Source organism: Geotrypetes seraphini, chromosome 5, assembly GCF_902459505.1.
Source record: "Geotrypetes seraphini chromosome 5, aGeoSer1.1, whole genome shotgun sequence".
Classification (NCBI taxonomy): domain Eukaryota; kingdom Metazoa; phylum Chordata; class Amphibia; order Gymnophiona; family Dermophiidae; genus Geotrypetes; species Geotrypetes seraphini.
In genome coordinates this window covers 173195661-173214882 of record NC_047088.1, presented here as the reverse complement: position 1 = coordinate 173214882, position 19222 = coordinate 173195661, and the positions used below count along the sequence as shown (strand labels likewise).

General features: G+C 39.9%; 1 protein-coding gene across 2 annotated transcripts in view; it reads left to right on the top strand.

Moving 5' to 3' along the window:
• PLCL1 (phospholipase C like 1 (inactive)) overlaps positions 1-19222 on the top strand; it is a 654229-nt gene that overhangs the window by 57530 nt on the left and 577477 nt on the right. The window contains exon 3 of one of the 2 annotated variants that reach the window (XM_033945218.1): positions 13197-13301. The exons of the other annotated variant lie outside the window; for it this stretch is intronic. The gene's annotated coding sequence lies outside the window, so the exon portion shown is untranslated. The remainder of the gene's footprint in view (positions 1-13196; positions 13302-19222) is intronic. 2 annotated transcript variants of the gene reach the window in all.

Genomic DNA, 19222 nt, shown 5'->3' with positions numbered 1-19222 from the left:
CTATTAATGCTAGAGGCCTGAACTCTCCCTTTAAAAGAAAATGCGTAGTAAAGGAGGCGTTGCGATTAAATGCCTCAATATGCTTGGTTCAAGAAACACATTTAAGGAAAAAAAAATCTGCATTTGTTGAATTCTAGGCATTTTCCTATTTGTAAAGTAGCTTCCCACCCCATTAAGAAAATTTCTGGGGTGACGATTATGATTTCATGGAAAATTCACTATGTTGATGTGGAAGGCAGATTTCTGATATTCCATGTTTCTTTATATGAAAAAATGTATAATATAGTATCAGTCTGTGCTCCAAATGAAAATCAGCAAATTTTTTTTATCAGTTATTACAAGATAAGATGATGAGTATGCCAATTGGAATATGGATAGTAGGGGGAGATTTTAATGTCACTCTATTTCCCCCATTAGATAACAGGGAGGGTTAATTATTGTAGAAAAGACCGAAAAGAATTACAAGGGATGATGCAAAATATGGGATTGTTTGATGCAAGGAGGCAGGCCCATCCGGGGTAAACTCAATTTACATTTTATTTCCATGTATACAATACATATTTACGAATTGATTTTATCTTTTGGATAAGCAACTCTCTTCAGCTATGAAGAAAGTAGAAATAGAGGCACAGTTATGGTCAGATCATGCTCCAGTAGTCGTATCATTGAAATTAAAGGAATTAGATAAACTTCTTCCATTTTATAGATTAAATGAAAGTGTATTAAATAATGAGGAAGTATTAGCAGAATTAAACCAGCTTATACCAGAATACTTTCTTATGAATAATACATCTGAAGTAGCTTTGAGAACAGTATAGGATGGTTTTAAAGCTTTTATTCGAGACCATTTATTAAAATGGGCTACTAGAATAAAAAAACAGTTATGGGTTTATAATGTGTAATATGAACTGCAATTAGCTAAACACCCTTTTTTGAGGAAGGAACTAAGGCAGGTAGATTAGTAGCACATCAATTTAAAGCAAAAATAATTCAAACATTTATTACACACTTGAAAAATACAAAGGGACAAGTAATATGTGAGACAGGAGAGGTAAGAGATAGCTTCTCAAAGTTTTATCAAAAATTATATACATCTAAAGTAAAACATGACTATCAATTAGTATTGCAGTATTTGGAAAAGGCTGCTTTAAAAAAATTTAAAGGTAGAACAATGTGATCAGATGGAGAAGGAGATATCATTGGAAGAAGTTCAAGGAGTAATGAGATCTTTACCATCAGGAAAGGTTCCAGGCCTTAACGGCTTGACAGCAAAATTTTATAAACAATTTATAGGTATATTATCTCCAATGCTTAAAGAAGTATTTAATGATATCCTAAAAAAGGGTGAAATTCCACAATCTATACTGGAAGCAGGAATCACAGTTTTACCAAAAGTTCATATAGGCCTATTTCTTTACTAAATATCGATTCTAAAATATTAGCAAAGGTATTGGCAACTAGAATTAATAAGGTTCTGGATAAACTGGTATGTGAAGATTACGCGGGATTTGTTCCAGGTAGATCCACTGGGGACAATGGTAAACGTACAATTGAGATCATGTGGTGGGCTAGACATAATAATATTCCATTAGTTTTATTAACTGTCGATGCCGAGAAAGCATTTGACAGAATGGAGTGGGGTTTGGTTTTTTGATTCAACACTTGAATATTATGGATTTGGACCTAATATGAGACAATGGATTTCGGCCCTTTATTCTAATCCAGGTGCTAGAATAAAAATAAATGGGGGGATATTCAGAATCATTTTCATTATATAGGTATACACGTCAGGGGTACCCCCCAGGGCAGGATTAACCAATAGGCCCAGTAGGCACGTGCCTAGGTCCCGAAATGGTCAGGGGGGCCTGATGAAGGAGGGCATCAACAATGTTTTTTTTCCAAATGGCGATGGGCCCCTCCAGTATCGATCGGCAATGCAGGACCCCCTGATCGGTAATGCGGGCCCCCCCCTCCCATCGACAGAAAGTAAGACAAGCAAGCAACGCAGGTAAGAAAGGCAACGGGAACTGTAATTGTGTAAGCAGTGCTGCTTGCCCAAAGCTTCCCTCTGACGCAGCTTCCCTTTTCCGCCTGGGCGCTTGGTGGGGTGGCGTGGGGCAAGGGGCCCAGTGTACTTGTGTGCCTAGGGGCCCTCGACAAATTAATCCTGCCCTGGTACCCCCTATCCCCAATATTATTTGCACTAGGACCATTTGCTGCAATAATTAGGCACCATCCAGGTATTAAAGGGGTTAACATAGCAGGTGAAGAGTATAAAATTTCATTATTTGCAGATGATATTTTATTGACAATAGGGGATCCGGTTGGTTCACTTCCATGTGTATTACAAGTATTAACAGAATATGGTTTATTATCAGGATTTAAAATAATGCTTCAAAATTGGAATGCCTGAATGTAAACTTGGATAAATTAGTAGTACCTCAGTTGCAGAGTTCTCTCCCCTTTGCATGGGCAGAGTCCCATATACAATATTTAGGGATTGAAATCCCATCTGATCTTTCACAGTTATATCAGTTAAATTATGGGAAAATATTTCAGGATTTATCAAATGATCTGGATAGCTGGCATAGGATGAGCCATTCCTGGTTGGGGAGAGTGGCCATATGCAGAATGATGTTATTACCTAGATTTTTATTGTCAGACATTGTTTCTTAAAATTCCCAGACTGGCTATTAAGTCTTTACAAAAAAAAAAGTTTGATTATATTTGGGAAAGGCGCCCTCCTAGAATTTCACGAGCTTTGTTATCAAGTCCTAGAAGTGAAGGTGGATTGGGAGTACCAGATTTATATAGATATTATATGGCTTCCCAATTGAAATCTGTTGGAGAATGGTATGATTTGAAACCTAAAGGATGGGTTCAGAACTGCAGGAATTACTTCTCTCAAAATGAATGGGCTAATTTGATATGGACAGCATTGAAAAAAACATTTCAACTGAGAGAAGCTTACCGTGGTTTCCTATCTTTTTGTAAATGGATACCAAGAGTAAGTTATATTAGGAAATAAAAGATTATCAAGTGTTGCACCATTGATATATTTATATGCTTTTGCCCCAGCTGGGAACAAACAGTTCTAGAAGGATGGTTTAATAGAGGAATAACTATTATTGGGGATTTATATGAAGCTGGAGTGATGAAGTCGTTTTCACAGTTAAGTTTGCAATTAGGCATTTGCTATTCTCATCCCTTATCAAAGATTGGCTACAATGGCATTTAACACAGTGGGAAGAATTGTTGTTAGATAATATGAATTAAAAAAAATAATTACTAAGTATTATGCAATGTTACAAGGGAACTCTAGGGAGGTGCATAATCATAGAAAAAAATGGGAAAGAGATTTAGGGATTACCATCTCACTAAAGGAATGGGAATTGATTTATAGAACAACACAACGTATTTCAATATTAGCTAATCTGGTTGAACAAAGCCTTAAAGTACTATACCGATGGTTCTTATATCCAACCAGACTGTCAAGTTATTGTCCCAATAGGAATGGAAAGTGTTGGAGAGGATGTGGCTTTATTCTGTAGTATCTTAATGGTAACACAGTTACCGACAGATCTGCAGCAGTTGGGTTTTAGGATAGTAAAAACTGATTCAGAATAGCCAAGCAATTGTTAGTGAATCAATCGCTTGGCTATTTTGCATGGGATTTTGCTAATTTGCATGGGTGGATCAGATCGGATCGGAGATTCGTTGGACAGCAGTTTAGTGAATCAAGTCGGGGAACAAAAATGATTGCAAACTCAGTAAAACTGTTTTTGCGACCATCGTTACAAGATTGTTAAGTTTAGTGAATCTAGGCCCAAGATGTTTGTTAAATCCTGTCTGGTGGGTGTCAAAATATTTTATCTTTTGATTTCAAAGGTCTTACATTCCTGGATTGTCTTAAAATTTCCTTTTAGTATTCTCACCACAAAATCATTGATGCAGTGTTTTGGTTTTCTGAAGTGTTGTCTGACAGAGATAATATTCTGGCTGGCACTGCAATGTTTAATATGATATCTGTGTAGATTGATTCTAGTCTTTAGCAGCTTGCTTGTTTCTCCAATGTAACACCATTCTTTACACTTTTTTGCACTGAATAATATATGTTGTCAAACCAAATAAATATTAACTCGGAGTTCATATAAGAATCTTTCCTGTGAACTTAGTAAACAAATTCTTTGACACAGGATTCAAATAATTTCCATATATGAATATATCTTCTTGTAAATACAAATTATGAGTGAAATGTGCAGTGCTCAGACCCACAACCATGGTGCTTTAATAGTGTAGATCAAGCAGAGTTGGCACTGGGACCATCATGGTACTCTCATGGTCCCATACTGTGCTGTTATTCACAATTATTACATTACAATAGCAGTACAAATCAGCTTATCTTGTATATTGAGTGATTATTCGATTTCCTGCACCTAACCCATTCCACCAATCAAATGGGCTAAATGAGATAGTTGTTTCTATGTTGTTAATTTGTTTTGTGTTATGTTGTAGTAATATCGCTCCTGATGAAGCGTCACTCAAGCGAAACTTGAGTCGAGGGGTTGCTGGCATAAAGACTGGTTGGGATTTTATATCACAGATGAGCAGAGGGGTGCAGGAGATCGAATAACCACTCAATACACAAGATAAGTTGATTTGTACTGCTATTGTAACATAATAATTGTGAATAACAGAGTGGTATAGAAACATAGAAACATGATGGCAGATAAAGGCCAAATGGCTCATACTCTGCCCATCTGCAGTAACCATTATCTCTTTCTCTCTCCGAGAGATCCCATGTGCCTATTCCAGGCCCTTTTGAATTCAGACATAGTCTGAGATTATTGTCTTGGCATCAGCCAAGACTATGCACCCTCTCAATTTGAAGGGGTTTTGCCTGTAATGTAGAGACTGGGTTAGCCAAGCCTCTAAAAAAAGTAACTCTGCGTCAAGTATAGTTTCTGGAAAACCTACTAAATGAAGATTATTTCTGAAGATGTGATTTTCTATTTAATCTAGTTTGTTTTCCAGCTGGTTTACCTACTCCTTAACCTTTACATTTTCCTAGTCTTCTCCAAGTGATCCATGCATGAAGCCACCACCTGGAAATCCCATTCAAGAGTGTCCAAGCAATTCTCCATCGATTCAAACCTGTCCAGGATTTTTTTTAACTGCTTATCCAGTGAATGCTACAGGACTACCTTCACTTCTGTAGAAACCTCCGCTGCCCAAGCTGATCTCACTGTTGGCGACAGTGGCTCTATGTATTTCACACATTCTTTATCTTTCTTCAGCTGCTTGGAGAACATTGGAAAAATAATCAAGAATATTACTGACCCACAAGAGTATCAGTTAAAAGCATCTTAACCTCCAGCAAAATGAGGATTAAAATAGTTTTGGGGTTATCAGGCCATAGAGTCTCAACTAAACATACTCAGCTTGGTAGCATCATGTGATCTCTCAGAAGCAGATCCTTTAAAGATATGTATCACTGCCTATCTTGAGAAAACTTATCTAAAGCAGGCCAGTATGAGGTACTCATATGGGCATACCATATTGTTACAATAAATTGGATGCATTTTGAATTAGCCATTTTGGAAAGGCTAGCACAAGGGTATTAGTTGCCCTAGGTGAACCTTCAGCTTTGTAGCCCCTTCAATTAACTTCTAAGCACCCTAGCAAAGAATTTAAAAATTAAACAGAATCATTTCAGCAACTTTCTTCCCATAACAGACAAAACATTCCAGTTGAAACACGAGAGGAGCAGGGCAACTGATCATGCCAGGTAGCAGCAGCACTGTCAAACCAGTACTTAGTATGAACAGTCCAAAATATTAATGCTTGGGGAGGAAAACAATTTACACTTCTCCCTCTGTATCCACAGGGGTTAGGTGCAGAGCTGGACCGCAAAGTGTGAAAAACCGTGAATAACTTTTCGGCCAACTCTGACCCATCCACGCCTCATTCTGGACCTTCCCGCCTCCCTCCCGGCATCCCAGACCTTACTTGGTGGTCTAGCGGGCTTTTGGGGCAGAAGCGATCTTCCTACGTGCCTGCCTCATTCAGATCACTCATAGCAAATGGCTGCCGTGAGTTCCCGTAGTCTCCGTGGATACTGAAACCGCGGATTTGGAGGGAGAAGTGGATTCTTTTTCTGATGTTTTTGTCTTTATTTTCTTTTAATTGACAAAACACCTCAGTGGAAACAGAGTAGCAGAGCAGCTGATCACGCTAGATAGCAGCAGAATAGTACTACCAGTAGCTGTGAACAACATGGACTCACAATATGGACTCTGCCATTGGGCACACTGCATTGTGGGTAGAAAAGAAAGCAAAGATACTTACCTGGATGGCAGGTGGGCTAGAAGAGAAGATCTCAAGTGAGTTTGGGAGGAATCATCCACCACTGGAGAAAATAACAGAGGTCTGGGATGACTTGGATCGTAGCAGACAGATGTCCCATGACTTGAGACCATTGGGTCGATAGGGTCTATTGTAGAACTCTGAGGTGATGTGCATTGTGGATGCTATATGACCAAGAAGACAAAAAATTGATGTGTGGAAGTGTGTCAAAGTGAGAAGACTGTTTGACATAAGTGATTGAGATTGTCCATTCTTTGCTTTGGTAGAAAAGCTCGACCCTAAGTAGTATCCAGGAGAGCCATGATGAACTCCAGCATCTGAGAAGGGTGCAGATGTGACTTTAGGTAGTTGAAGGTAAACCTGAGCAGCTCCAGAAGATGAATTGTTGAACTGATGGCATGCTGAGCTATTTGCCATGATGAAGCCTTGATCAACCAGTTGTCTAAGTAGGGATATACATGAATTCATATGCAAAGGGCTGCCACCGTTACCACTAGGGATTTAGTGAAGACACGAGGGGCTAAAGCCAGTTAAAAGGTCAAGATTTTGTACTGGAGGTGTCAAGATCCAATATGAAAGCAAAGATACTTTCTGTGAGCGGAGACTTAGAGGAGACATGATAGAAACCTTCAAGATCATGAAGGGCATAGAAAAAATAGACAGGGACAGATTTTTCAAATTAAGGGGATCAATAAGTACAAGGGGGCACTCAGAGAAATTGAAAGGGGAGAGGTTTAGAACAAACGCCAGGAAGTTCTTTTTCACACAGAGGGTGGTGGATACATGGAACGCGCTACCAGAGGATGTGATAAACAGGAGCACGCTACAGGGGTTCAAAGAAGCTTTGGATAGGTACTTGGAAGACAAAGGGATTGAGGGGTACAGATAAGAGTAAAGGTAGATTATAGGGATGGGATTAGAGGTAAATTACAAAATTAATCAGGGACCACTGTTCAGGCACTAGGCCTGATGGGCCGCCGCGGGAGCGGACCGCTGAGCAAGATGGACCTCTGGTCTGACTCAGTGGGGGCAACTTCTTATGTTCTTATGTGTGAGTGTAGGTCTCTTTGAGATCCAGAGAGCAAAGCCATTCACCTTTTTCCAGTAGAAGTAGAAGAGTCCCCAGAAACTTCTCCTTCATCATGTGTCTGTTGAGGCCCCAGAGATCTAGAATTGGCTGAAGGTCTCAGGTCTATTCTGGCATCAGGAAATACTTTGAGTTCTATTGCATTTAGCTGGAGAAAGGCCTAGTGTTTGTGGTGCAGGAGGGTCCTCTGGAGGGAGTTGAAAGGAGACTCCTTTGATGGGTGGTTTGGGGGTTTTCTGATCAAGCTTAAGGCGTATCCCTGAGTGACAAACCGAAGCACTCAATGATCTGTTATAAGAGTCCAGTGTTGATAGAAGTAGATTAATCTGGCTTTGATGGGGAGATTGGGAAGAAGAAACAGGAAAATGGTGGCAGTGCTTTCTAGAAATGAGACATAAGGAGGACTGCTGTTTGGACTGAGATTAAGGTTGTGATTTCTGTATCCTTGCACGGGTGCTTAGAAGACAATGAAGATGGCTGATTGTAACACTTTGGTGTTATAGTAATATGAATGTCTGCATGAGGCAGAATATCTTCTAGATAATGAAGAAAACTGAGAGGTTTGTGATTTAAATAAAGTAGTCATAGTATCTGTGTGTTTTTTAAACTTATCTGCCACCTCCTCGATTTTATTCCCAAACAGGTTGTTGCCCTTACAAGGAACATTGAAAAGGCATTCTTGAACTGAAGTTTCCAGATCAGAGACTCTTAAGTCAGGTCCAAGGGTGGTATATGTGTGGAACAGTCTCCTGGTAGAGGTGGTAGAGACAAACACTGTGTCTGAATTCAAGAAAGTATGGGACAAGCACATGGAATCTCTTAGGGAGAGGAGATAGTGGATGCTGCAAATGGGTAGACTGGATGGGCCATTTGGCCTTTATCTGCCATTATGTTTCTAAGTTTCTAAGCAATGCACTGCAATTACCACTGCAGATATTCAGAAAGAAACGTCAAATACACTGAAAGCTCCTCTAGTCATACATTTTGTCATTATGAACAAGTTCTTATATAATTGTTGAAACTGTTTTAGTTTGTCTGGAGGGAAGAATTCCTCAAACTTTGACAGTTGTTTAACTAAGGATTTAAAATAAATGGACGTAGAATTGGTAGTCCATAATTTATTGATGAGCATAGATGATTGGACTCTTTTGGCAAACACATTTTCCAAAGTCCTGACTGCTCTGCCTCAAGGAGCAGAACTGTAAGATCATGAGCTGCATGATCATTTGAGGTCAGATTCCAATGAATGATGTTGAAGTTGAGTTCTGTCAAAGCCTAGACACTTTTGAATTCTATACATTGTTTCTATCTTTTTAGGAGCTACCTGAACTGACAGGGATTCTCCCAATTCTTAAATAAAGCTTTTTTCTTGACCCTTTGCAAAGGTACCATAATGCATTTGTTTGGTGGTGGCTCAAGGCTCAAAGTCAAGGAGTCCAAAAGGTTCAGAGGGAAGTTCCTCCTCTGTTTCCATTCTGATGGGCAAAGTCTGGCCCATCTGTCTTACAAAGCCAGTAAAAGATATATTCTCTGGTGGAAACTTGCATCATTGAGGAGAAGAGGAAGGATCAGAGAGTATACCATAGAATTTTTCTGCTGAGTATTCTGACAAATCCTCCTCTGAATGGTTGGAAATAGTTAAGCTCTGGAATGCATTACCAGAGGTTGTGGTAAGAGCGGATAGCGTAGCTAGTTTTAAGAAGGGTTTGGACAATTTCCTGGAGGAAAAGTCCATAATCTGTTATTGAGAAAGGCATGGGGCAAGCCACTGCTTGCCCTGGATCAATATCATGGAATGTTGCTACTTCCCAGTCACAGGAGGTTTCTCAGATTTTGAATAGGTAAACACCACTACCAGTATCGTGTTCTGCCTTTTGACCTCATGTCAGCTCCCAGGGTTTTCACCATATGTCTAGTGATAGTAGCAGTGTCTTTACATATTTTATACTATCTCTTGTTGCTTCTTTCTTGTCATGTGGTCTTGTAATCCCTTCTTTTTTTATATATATAAATTTTAATTGCTTATACTGTATTTTTGTTTGAATCGCTTTTTATTGATTGTAAACCATCTAGATACTTTTTATGATAGCCAGTATATCAAAGAAATAATAGACAGCATATCAAAGAAATAGCTGATATAATCAAAGAAATAACAAACTTGGAGTGTACATGTTTCCCTATTTGGATGATTGGCTGGTCAAGAGCACAACTCTGGAAGGAGCCGTGGAGGGGCATAATAAAAAAAAAACGTTTAAGTCCCCTTTTGGCCTAAGGCCTTAAACGTTGAAAGTAGAAGCAGGGAAAATGTCCATTATCAAAAAAAATGTCCAAAAGGAGATTTTTTAAAAATAATGGCCTGCCTCTACGTTCAGCTGTTTAAATGCCCAGACCACCACTACATCTAAACTTATACCATATAATCAACCTAAAAAAAGCCTAAGCCCCAAACGTCCAAAACAATAGCTTTTAGGCGAAGGAGGAGCCAGTCCTTCGCCTAAAAGCTGGATTCTGTAACCGGTGTCTGTGTCAAAAACAACACCGGTTACAGAATCCACCTCTCTCGACAACATCGGGGCAAGAGGAAGCCCAAGCCCTCTTGCCCCGCAATTCTCCCCCTCCCCCCAGTTGGTCCCATGTGCCTAAGGCCCATCCCACAGGAGGGGGCCTAAGACAACTGGGCCGATTCTGGTTGGCCCAGGCGCCTCAAGCCCCACCTGTGGGCGGGGTTTCAGCCGCCTGGGCCAATCAGGCCCTAAGGCCAGCCATTCCCGTGATGGCTGGCCTATCGGACGAACGGGCTTGGCACCCATCCATCCGACCAACTTATTATAAGGTATGGGAAAGGGGGGTGGGGATGGTGGGGGTCACAGGGTCGGCGGGGGGGTGATTGGGGGTTTGGGGGGGCGGTCAGGGGGGTTTCATCGAGGGCAGGAGGGGGGTGGGGGTTAGAGGGTATCGCGGGCCAGGAGGGCTTGGGCTCCCTCCTGGCCGGATCGTGTGGAGGGGAGGGGGGAGATCGCGGGGCAAGAGGGCTTGGGCTCTCTCTTGCCCCGATGTTATTGGGGAGGGTCGCGGCTGGCGGGGCAAGAGGGCTTGGGCTCCATCTTGCCCCGATGTTGTCGGGAAAGGTTGCGGCTGGTGGGGCAAGAGGGATTGGGCTCCCTCTTGCCCGATTGTTATAAGGGGGAGGGCTCATTGCTGCAGGAAAGATGTCTCATCTCTGCTGCTGTGATGATGATCGCCTACACCCCTCCGAACCGCAGCACTTCAGGGTGAGCATCGCCGGCAGGGGAGATGAGCCATCTTTCTTGCAGCGATAGGCAGGTTGCTGGGACCGCTGAGCTGCAGCGATCAGCTCAGCGACCTCTTTTTCGGCACTTATACCTGTTTTGACTTGGTCTAAGTCAAAACGTATAAGTGCCGACTAGGCAACTTGTCAAATGTTTTGGTTATACGTGTTGTACGCCTAGGTGTAGGTCGACCCACCTCCCGCCCACCACCCGCCCTTTCCCCTCCTCTAAAAATGCCTCTTTTCTCTCTGTGCATTTAGAGGCAGGGGAAAGGCCTAAGCTGGTTTTAGATATGTCTAAAACCAGCTTTGATTATGGGTACTTGGACGATCAGGCTTTTTGATCGTCTAGGTAGCCATTTAGGCCACTTTTTAGACTTTTTTTTTTTTTTTTTAATTATGAGCCCCTTAGATTCCAGGCACACTTACTGATTATTCCTTCTTTTAGGCAACTACGAGATGCTCACAGAAAGTCCTCTTTCTCAGTTATGGCTCCTACTCTCTAGAACTCTCTTTCACTTATATCTTCGTACTGAAGGGTTTTTTTTAACATTTATGTTGAAATGATTTTTATTAAAGTTTTCAGTAACAAAAGAACCACTGCCATGTCAATATTACAGTGCAGAGTAAACAGCTAACAAATAAATCCCCCCATCCCCCAATATACAGTCATCAATCCTGTTATACAAAAAGATATCTCCAAAACCAGTGACTCAAGAGTTCAAATTTCTGCTACGAGAATGAGGTGTAAGATCAGACCAAAACAGTTCCCAAATAGCACAAAATCTATGTCCTTTGGCAGATTCCAAGTCCTGCTGTTCACGACGTTCCAATGATGCTTGAGTAATCAATAGAGATCGACACTGGGCTACTGAAGGCTCATCCAATGTCATCCATGCCAAAAGAATCACATTCTTGCCCATCAATATGGCTCGATCCACAAATGCAGTCATATTACATGTTGGAGTCAGGGCCCACCGATAGCAACCAAAGAACATCTGTGGAGTAGGAATCCAATTCTAGCTCCAGATGTGGGAGACATAGCTACTCAAGGATCTCCAAAAAGCAGACACTAGTGGACAATGCCAAAACTGATGTTCCAACAAAGCGTATGGTGATGCGTATTTCAGACAGCAGTGTGTAGGATTAATCTGCATCCTAAATGCTTGAATGGGAGATACATAAAGGCGCAGTAAGAATTTTTGTCGAAGTTCCCAATGAGTGATGTCAAAGGTAAGTTTCAATGACTTCTTCAATGCTTACACAGCTGTAATAGTGCAGCGTAAGTCAATGGATCACAGATCTGCCAATATGGTGAAATCATAAAGGAATTGCTGCCTGTGCCGAGAGGCTAAACATTTCCGAGAGCACCTCCCTACCATTCTCTGCAATATGTTGAGAATCAAGAGAATCTATATAATGCTTAACCTGAAAGTAATGAAATACATCAGAGGGTGGTAAACGGTATAATCATTTCAATTGAACAAAAGTAAATAACTCTCCCTCGTCTGTAAACAATTGAAAAAGAAATTGCAAACTCTTGGTCTTCCAGGATCATAAAGGCTGACAATGAAGACCTGGCAAAAAGTCACCATTGCCCTGAATAGGCAAATAAGGAGAAAACATGAAGTTATAAAACATCATAATAAAATAAAAAATATAATAAAAAACAAATTGACAACACACACAAAAAATTATACATATCAAAAAGGATTCAATGTATAATGTACAGAAAAATATCTGTCCTTATTAGTGTAGCATTAGAAACATATATACAACGAGGAATGGAAGAACAAATAACTCAATATTTATACTCTCCCCACTTATTATATCTTGCTTTGAAAACCAAGATATAAAAAGTGGGGAGAGTAGAAATATTGTACTACAAACATAAACATTAAAACAAAAAAGAAATATGGAAATTTTCCAAACCTGAATAAGGATGTTATAAATACAACCAACAGCACACAAAGAGACTTGGGAGCAAAACTTCATGGACATAGATATCAGAAAAGGACTTTATAAAATACAGTACGTCTACTTATTAAAAAATTTAGGAACACTATCAATAAACAAAGTGGACTCAGCTATCCTATTATGTATAACTGTAACTTGTGAAAGCTTTGCAAAAGCTCTGAAAATATTTTCAAAATAGACTCAGGCACCAAAATGAAAATTATTACACAATATCAATCAATATGCCAAAGTATCCGGTCATCTACTGCACTTAGTATAACACCCAAAATATTTTTTTTAATTGTACATTGCTACCTCATTCTAGGAGAAACCAACATTAGACATATGAACAATTATAAATAGTGGTTCAGATACCAATACACTGAATTCTTTTTGATAATGTATATAATTTTTGTGTGTGTTGTTAATCTGTCTTTTATTATATTTTTATTTTATTATGATGTTTTATAACTTCATGTTTTTATGTTTTAATTTTAGTGCATGCTTAGACCCCTGAAGCAGACTTATGATACGCCAAAACATAGTACTGTGTCGAGTCATTATCTTTTCGTGGATGGACACTTGGAGGGGCATAATCGAAAGGTATGTCTACGTCCGTTTTCATCTAAGGTGCAAGTCATCCAAAGTAAAAAACAGCCTAGGACACATTTTTGAAAAATACGTCCATAATTTTTTTGTTTCGAAAATCGTCTAAGTATAAGTCCTGACGATCTGATCGTCCAAGTCGCTAAATCATCCATCTTTATATCACATTTTCATCCAAGTCAAAAACGCCTAGAACAAGCCCTGTTGGACGTGGGAGGGGTCTGCAAAGTGATGAACTGAACACCCAGACATGGAACCTAAATAGTGGGGTACATTACAGGGCACTGCTGTGAACTTCACATAAAGGGTACCATGTCTTCATCTCACTATAGTCCCTTATAGATCATGATGAGCACCCCAAATCACCTCCAGAATCCCCTAGACCCACTTATCTACCACCCTAATAGCCTTTATGGCTTCAGGAGCCACTTATATGCCAGTAAAAAAGGGTTTTGGGATGTATAGGGGAGTGCACATGTTTAAGTATCAATGCAATGATTACAGGAGCTTATGGGCATGAGTCCTCCTCTCCATGAGTTCCTAACCCACCCTCAAGACGACTTAAGCCGCCTCTGTGCTGGACGACTAGGCTTTCCTATGCCAGGCTGAATTTTAAAGGTGTGATTAATATTTTTAGGGGGGGAGGTCGGTGATCACTGGGGTAGTGTGTGGGGGTCTGTTTTATGTGTTTGCAGTGCTTATCTGGTGACTTTAGGTGGGTTTTTGTGACTTAGACCATGTTTTACATGGTCTAAGTCACAACGTCCAAGTTCCATCGATCCTGGGCTGTATAACTTTTGGTTATACATTCTGTACGACTAAGTCTAAGCCGGCCCATGTCCCACTAAGTCTAAGCCGGCCCATGTCCCACCCAAATCCCGCCCTCGACACTCCTCCTGAAATGACCTGTTTAGCTTTGGTCGTTCAGTGGCACTATGAAGGTCTAGGTTATTTAGAAATAGTCCAAAACCCGTTTTTATTATCGGCACTTGGACGTATTTGGACAATGTTCGTTCAAGTGCTGACTTAGTCCGGTTTTTGGCCGTTTTTCTCTTTCAATTATGAGCCCCATAATAAATATTTTTGGATCACTTTGGTGTTTTTGGCTCCTTTCTTTTTTGAAAGACCATTGTCCAATCTCACTTTTCTGTATTGGCTTTTGTCTTCACCATGGGTTAGTCTCCTGTTGGTCTCATCATGTGTTATGAAGCATGAAACCCATACAGACGTCACACTGAAGAATTCTGTACTATCTGCAGTGCCTGCAAACAAGAAGTTGGAAAACCCAAATACACAATGTTACAGTAATTCAAATTGCTCAACACCATTGATTGGAACACTTTTTGAAAATCAAATCTAGGTAACAATGAAAGTAACTTATTAATCAAATGAAGTCTAAAATAAGTGCTCTTAATTACTTGATGGTCTGAGCTATAAAGAGAGCTGTCCAAGAGGACTCCTAAATTCCATACCTGTTGGACAACCTCAATCTTGTTATCAGAAAGTAGTGTGTCTGAAGAACACACAGAAGTGATCTCGGAAGTAACAAATAACACTTCTGTCCTGGCACCATTCAACTGCAATTGGGTTTTGGTCATCCAGTCTAGAATTTCATCAAATATTAACTGTAAGTTGGCTATTCACTCAGTCAAAGATAATGTCAATGGTAAAAAAACTGAATATTGTCTGCATAAATACGATAAGAAACTCCAAATGATTTTAATAATTTACACAGTGATCTCAAATTAAAATTAAACAGCATTGCAGATCATGAAGAGCCCTGCGGCATTCCTTTAGGGAGGGCATACACTGCCGATAACTGGTCTCCATTAAGAACTAACTAAGATCTATTTGTTAAGAAAGATTGGAACCATTTCAGCATGGTTCCCAAAGGCCACAGTCCCGTAACCTAGTTAACAAAATTTTATGATCAAGTGTGTCAAATGCTACAGAAAAATCTAGAAATACAAACAAATAATCAACATAGCTATCAAGATCATGGCAAATATCATCCACAGTCGCAGCAACCAATACCTTGGTGCTATGGGCCTTTTGGAAACTGGACTGGGTGACTGGGTGTCCAGATAATTGGATAGAGGATGTGTGCTAGATATGGTGTATTTAGATTTTAGCAAAGCCTTTGACAGTGTTCCACACAGATGTCTAATAAATAAATTGAGTGCCCTCGGGATGAGTCCCAAAGTGATGGGCTGGGTCAAGAACTGGTTGAGTGGAAGGCGACAGACCAATGACCAATGGAGATCGCTCTGAGGAAAGGGATATTACCAGTGGTGTGCCTCAAGGTTCTGTTCTTGGGCCTATTCTTTTTAACATTTTTACAAATGATATTCCTGAAGGATTGTCGGATAAAATTTGCCTCTTTGTAGATGATAGAAAATCTGAAATAGAGTAGACATGCCGGATGGTGTGAATAACATGAAGAAAGACCTGGTGAAACTTGAAGAATGGTCTGAAATTTGGCAGCTAAACTTTAATGCTAAGAAATGCAAGGTCATGCATTTAGGCTGCAAAAACCCAAGGGAACAGTACAGATTAGGGAATGAAGAGCTTATGTGCACGACAGAAGAGCGGGACTTGGGTGTAATTGTACGTGATGATCTGAAGGTGTTGAAACGGGTTGAAAAGGTGATGGTGAAAGCTAGAAGGATGCTAGGTTGCATAGGGAGAGGTAGGGCTAGTAGGAAAAAGGAGGTATTGATGCTCCTGTATAAGACTTTGGTGAGACCTCATTTAGAATATTGTTTACAGTTCTGGAGGCCACACTTTCAAAAAGATATAAAAAGGATGGAGTCGGTACAGAGGAAGACTACTAAAATGGTATGTGGTCTTCATCATAAGGCATATGGGGACAGACTTAAATATCTCAATCTGTATGCTTTGGAGGAAAGGCAGGAGAGGGGAGATATGATAGAGATGTTTTAATACCTACGTAATGTAAATGTGCATGAGTCGAACCTCTTTAATTTGAAAGGAAACTGCAATGGGAGGGCATAGGATGAAGTTAAGAGATGATAGGCTCCAGAGTAATCTAAGGAAATTATTTTTTTCAGAAAGGGTGGTAGATGCATGGAACAGTCTCCCAGAAGAGGTGGTGGAGACAGAGACTGTGTCTGAATTCAAAAGGGCCTGGGATAGGAACGTGGGATCTCTCTGAGAGAGAAAGAGATAATGGTTACTGCGGATGGGCAGACTAGATGGGCCATTTGGCCTTTATCTGCCATCATGTTTCTATGTACTGAAATGGGTCCAAAATAGATGCCTGTGACAAATAATGAACCAGCTGTAAATACACTCAAGTTTCAAGTTTATTGAGCACTTGATATACCGTCTATCACGGTTATCTAAAAGTTTACAGTACAATCAATGATAAAAACATATAATCAAAAAGTTCTGATTTTTCCAGAACTTTAGCCAACACTGGCTAAGAGGAAATGGGATGAAAATTAGATAAATCTTTGAACCCCAAAGAGGAAATCTTCAATCCAGGGCATACTGAGGCAAGCTTAAAATCATCTGTGAGTATTCTATCTCTAAGGCTTACATTCACATTTTTTGTTACAAAAGGTACAGACAAATTATCAATTTCTTTCAATATTCTAGGAGTACATATACCATGAATTGATGCTATTGGTCTACATAACTTCAAATTAAATTATATCTCCATTTCAGAGACTTCTTTAAACTCTAACCATTTACAGCTCTCTACCGTCTGTTTAACTACTGGAATCTGCATCACTGAGAAACAATCTAAAATTTGACTTATCTTTGATTCAAAATGAGTTCTGAAATCATCAGGAAAGAATGGGGAGTATGATTTCAAAGGCTTCTCAATTAATGACCACATTTCTGAAAAGGTTATTTTGGGTGGTTCAATTACTCCCAAATCCTCTTCTGCTAAAAACATTCTCGTTTACCATCCACTGTGATCATATATTCATTTAATTTTATAAGATAAGTATCCTTAGCATCAACATCTCTTGTTCTCCATGCTCTCTCTGCGTACCTTAGCTCATGCTGTAGTTGTCATAGGGCAGATGTATGCCAAGGTAAAGCCTTATTAATAGTTCCTGACCTAATCATTTGCATGGGGGTTATCTGATCTATAGTCACCCCTGCCTCACCAATATCTCCTAATAGTGGGGCCCACACCATCACAACTGCAGTCAGATTCACTTTAGACCTAATCTTCTTACAGACTACTGTCTCAATTAAATTTTCATCCAAATTCACTTTTGACACATTCAATAGCATTAAATGATGATCTGTCCATGCAACTGGCAGGGCATTTACCAAAATATCAGTTAGCCAACTCATAGGCACAAAAATTAAATCCCAAAACATAACCTGCTGTGTGCATGGGCTGACCCACCACTTGACATAAATCTATCGCAGAGAGTGCATTGATTAAAACATGGAAAAAAATGAAAACATAATATCAGAGCCATAGTGACATCAGTAGCCCACTTGAGATCAGCTTCCAGAGAGGAGATTGCAAAGCTTTAGTGTAGGCATCTGTCCACACATTCACATCTCACTTCTCGTAATTTATATTTTATTGATTTTAAGATTTGACAGTTTTCAAATTCCAAATCAGGAGAAAAAATACAGTGTAACCACAAATAACATTTAGGAATTTAAAGAAGATATTACAAAGTATAGTTAGTCCACCATTAACTGGAGGAGGAGCTGATAATTAGCTGAAATTTTTAACAAATAAAACAAGCAAAAAATAAAGATGCAGTTTAATTGCTCTTGAACTATTCTTTCTGAGCTATGTAAGAACCAGGCATACCCATAATTACTGAAGAATTACTCTTAGTGAAAATGAATTTGGAAAGCTGCTGTGGATCGTAGAAGACATACCTGTCCTCTTTATAAACCAATACACATTTATAGGGGAAACGTAGAACAAAAGTAGCCCCTAACTGAGTAACCTGTGGCCTCAAAATAAGAAACTGTTTTTGTCTTTTCTGGGTAGAGTGAGATACATAAGGAAACATTCTGATAGTATTAGTCAAAAATGGAATATCTTTATGTTTAAAAAACAATTTTAACATCCATTCTCTATCAGAGTCAATAGGAAATTGTACCATCAGTGTGGCGGCAACCTGAACCTCAGTCTCCGACTTCTCAAGGAAATTAGTTAAATCCAAGCTATCAGCAGATAAATTCTGTTGGTTTGGATTTTGAGACTTAACTCTTTTTGGAAGGTAATATATCTTTGAGAGAGGTGGGTAAGAGGTTTCCAGCACCTTCAGAATCTCAGTCCTATATCTTTTAAACATAACTGAGGCAGATATTGGAAAAACTTTGGGAAAGTTAATAATCCGCAAATTACATCTCCTAATGGAATTTTCCAGCATTTCTTGCTTGAAATGTAAATTTGCACTGTCTTTAACCCAAGTTAAAGCTTGCGCTTCCAGAGTTTTCATTTGAATTTCCAAATCTTCAGATTTATTTTCCAAAGTTGTTACCTTATTTTTAAGTTCCAAATTTTCTGAAAGTACCTTAGTACAATTAGTAGAGAGTTGCTGTATTTGGTTCCCCAGTGAGGCTTGCAAATTGACAATATCATTCCAAATTGATTCTAAATTGATTACCTCAGGTCTCTGAGGGGGAAACAACTCTGTTCCTGAGGCCCCTGTTGTAAACAAAGTACCTGTGTCCACGGCAGCTACTATAGAAACTTCATGGGTTGTCCGAGCTCCCCCCGCTGATCACTGTGTTGGCATCTCTAACAGCTCCTCCTGCCTCAATCCAGAGCCAGATCCCCCACTCTCCACAACTGGCAGGAGCACGTCCCGAGCTGATGGCTCTTCCGCTGCCTCGGGTTGGGTCGGTGGCGTGCGCTCATTCAGGGACAGAGTAGCACCCTCAAAGGAAAACTCCAGTGCCTC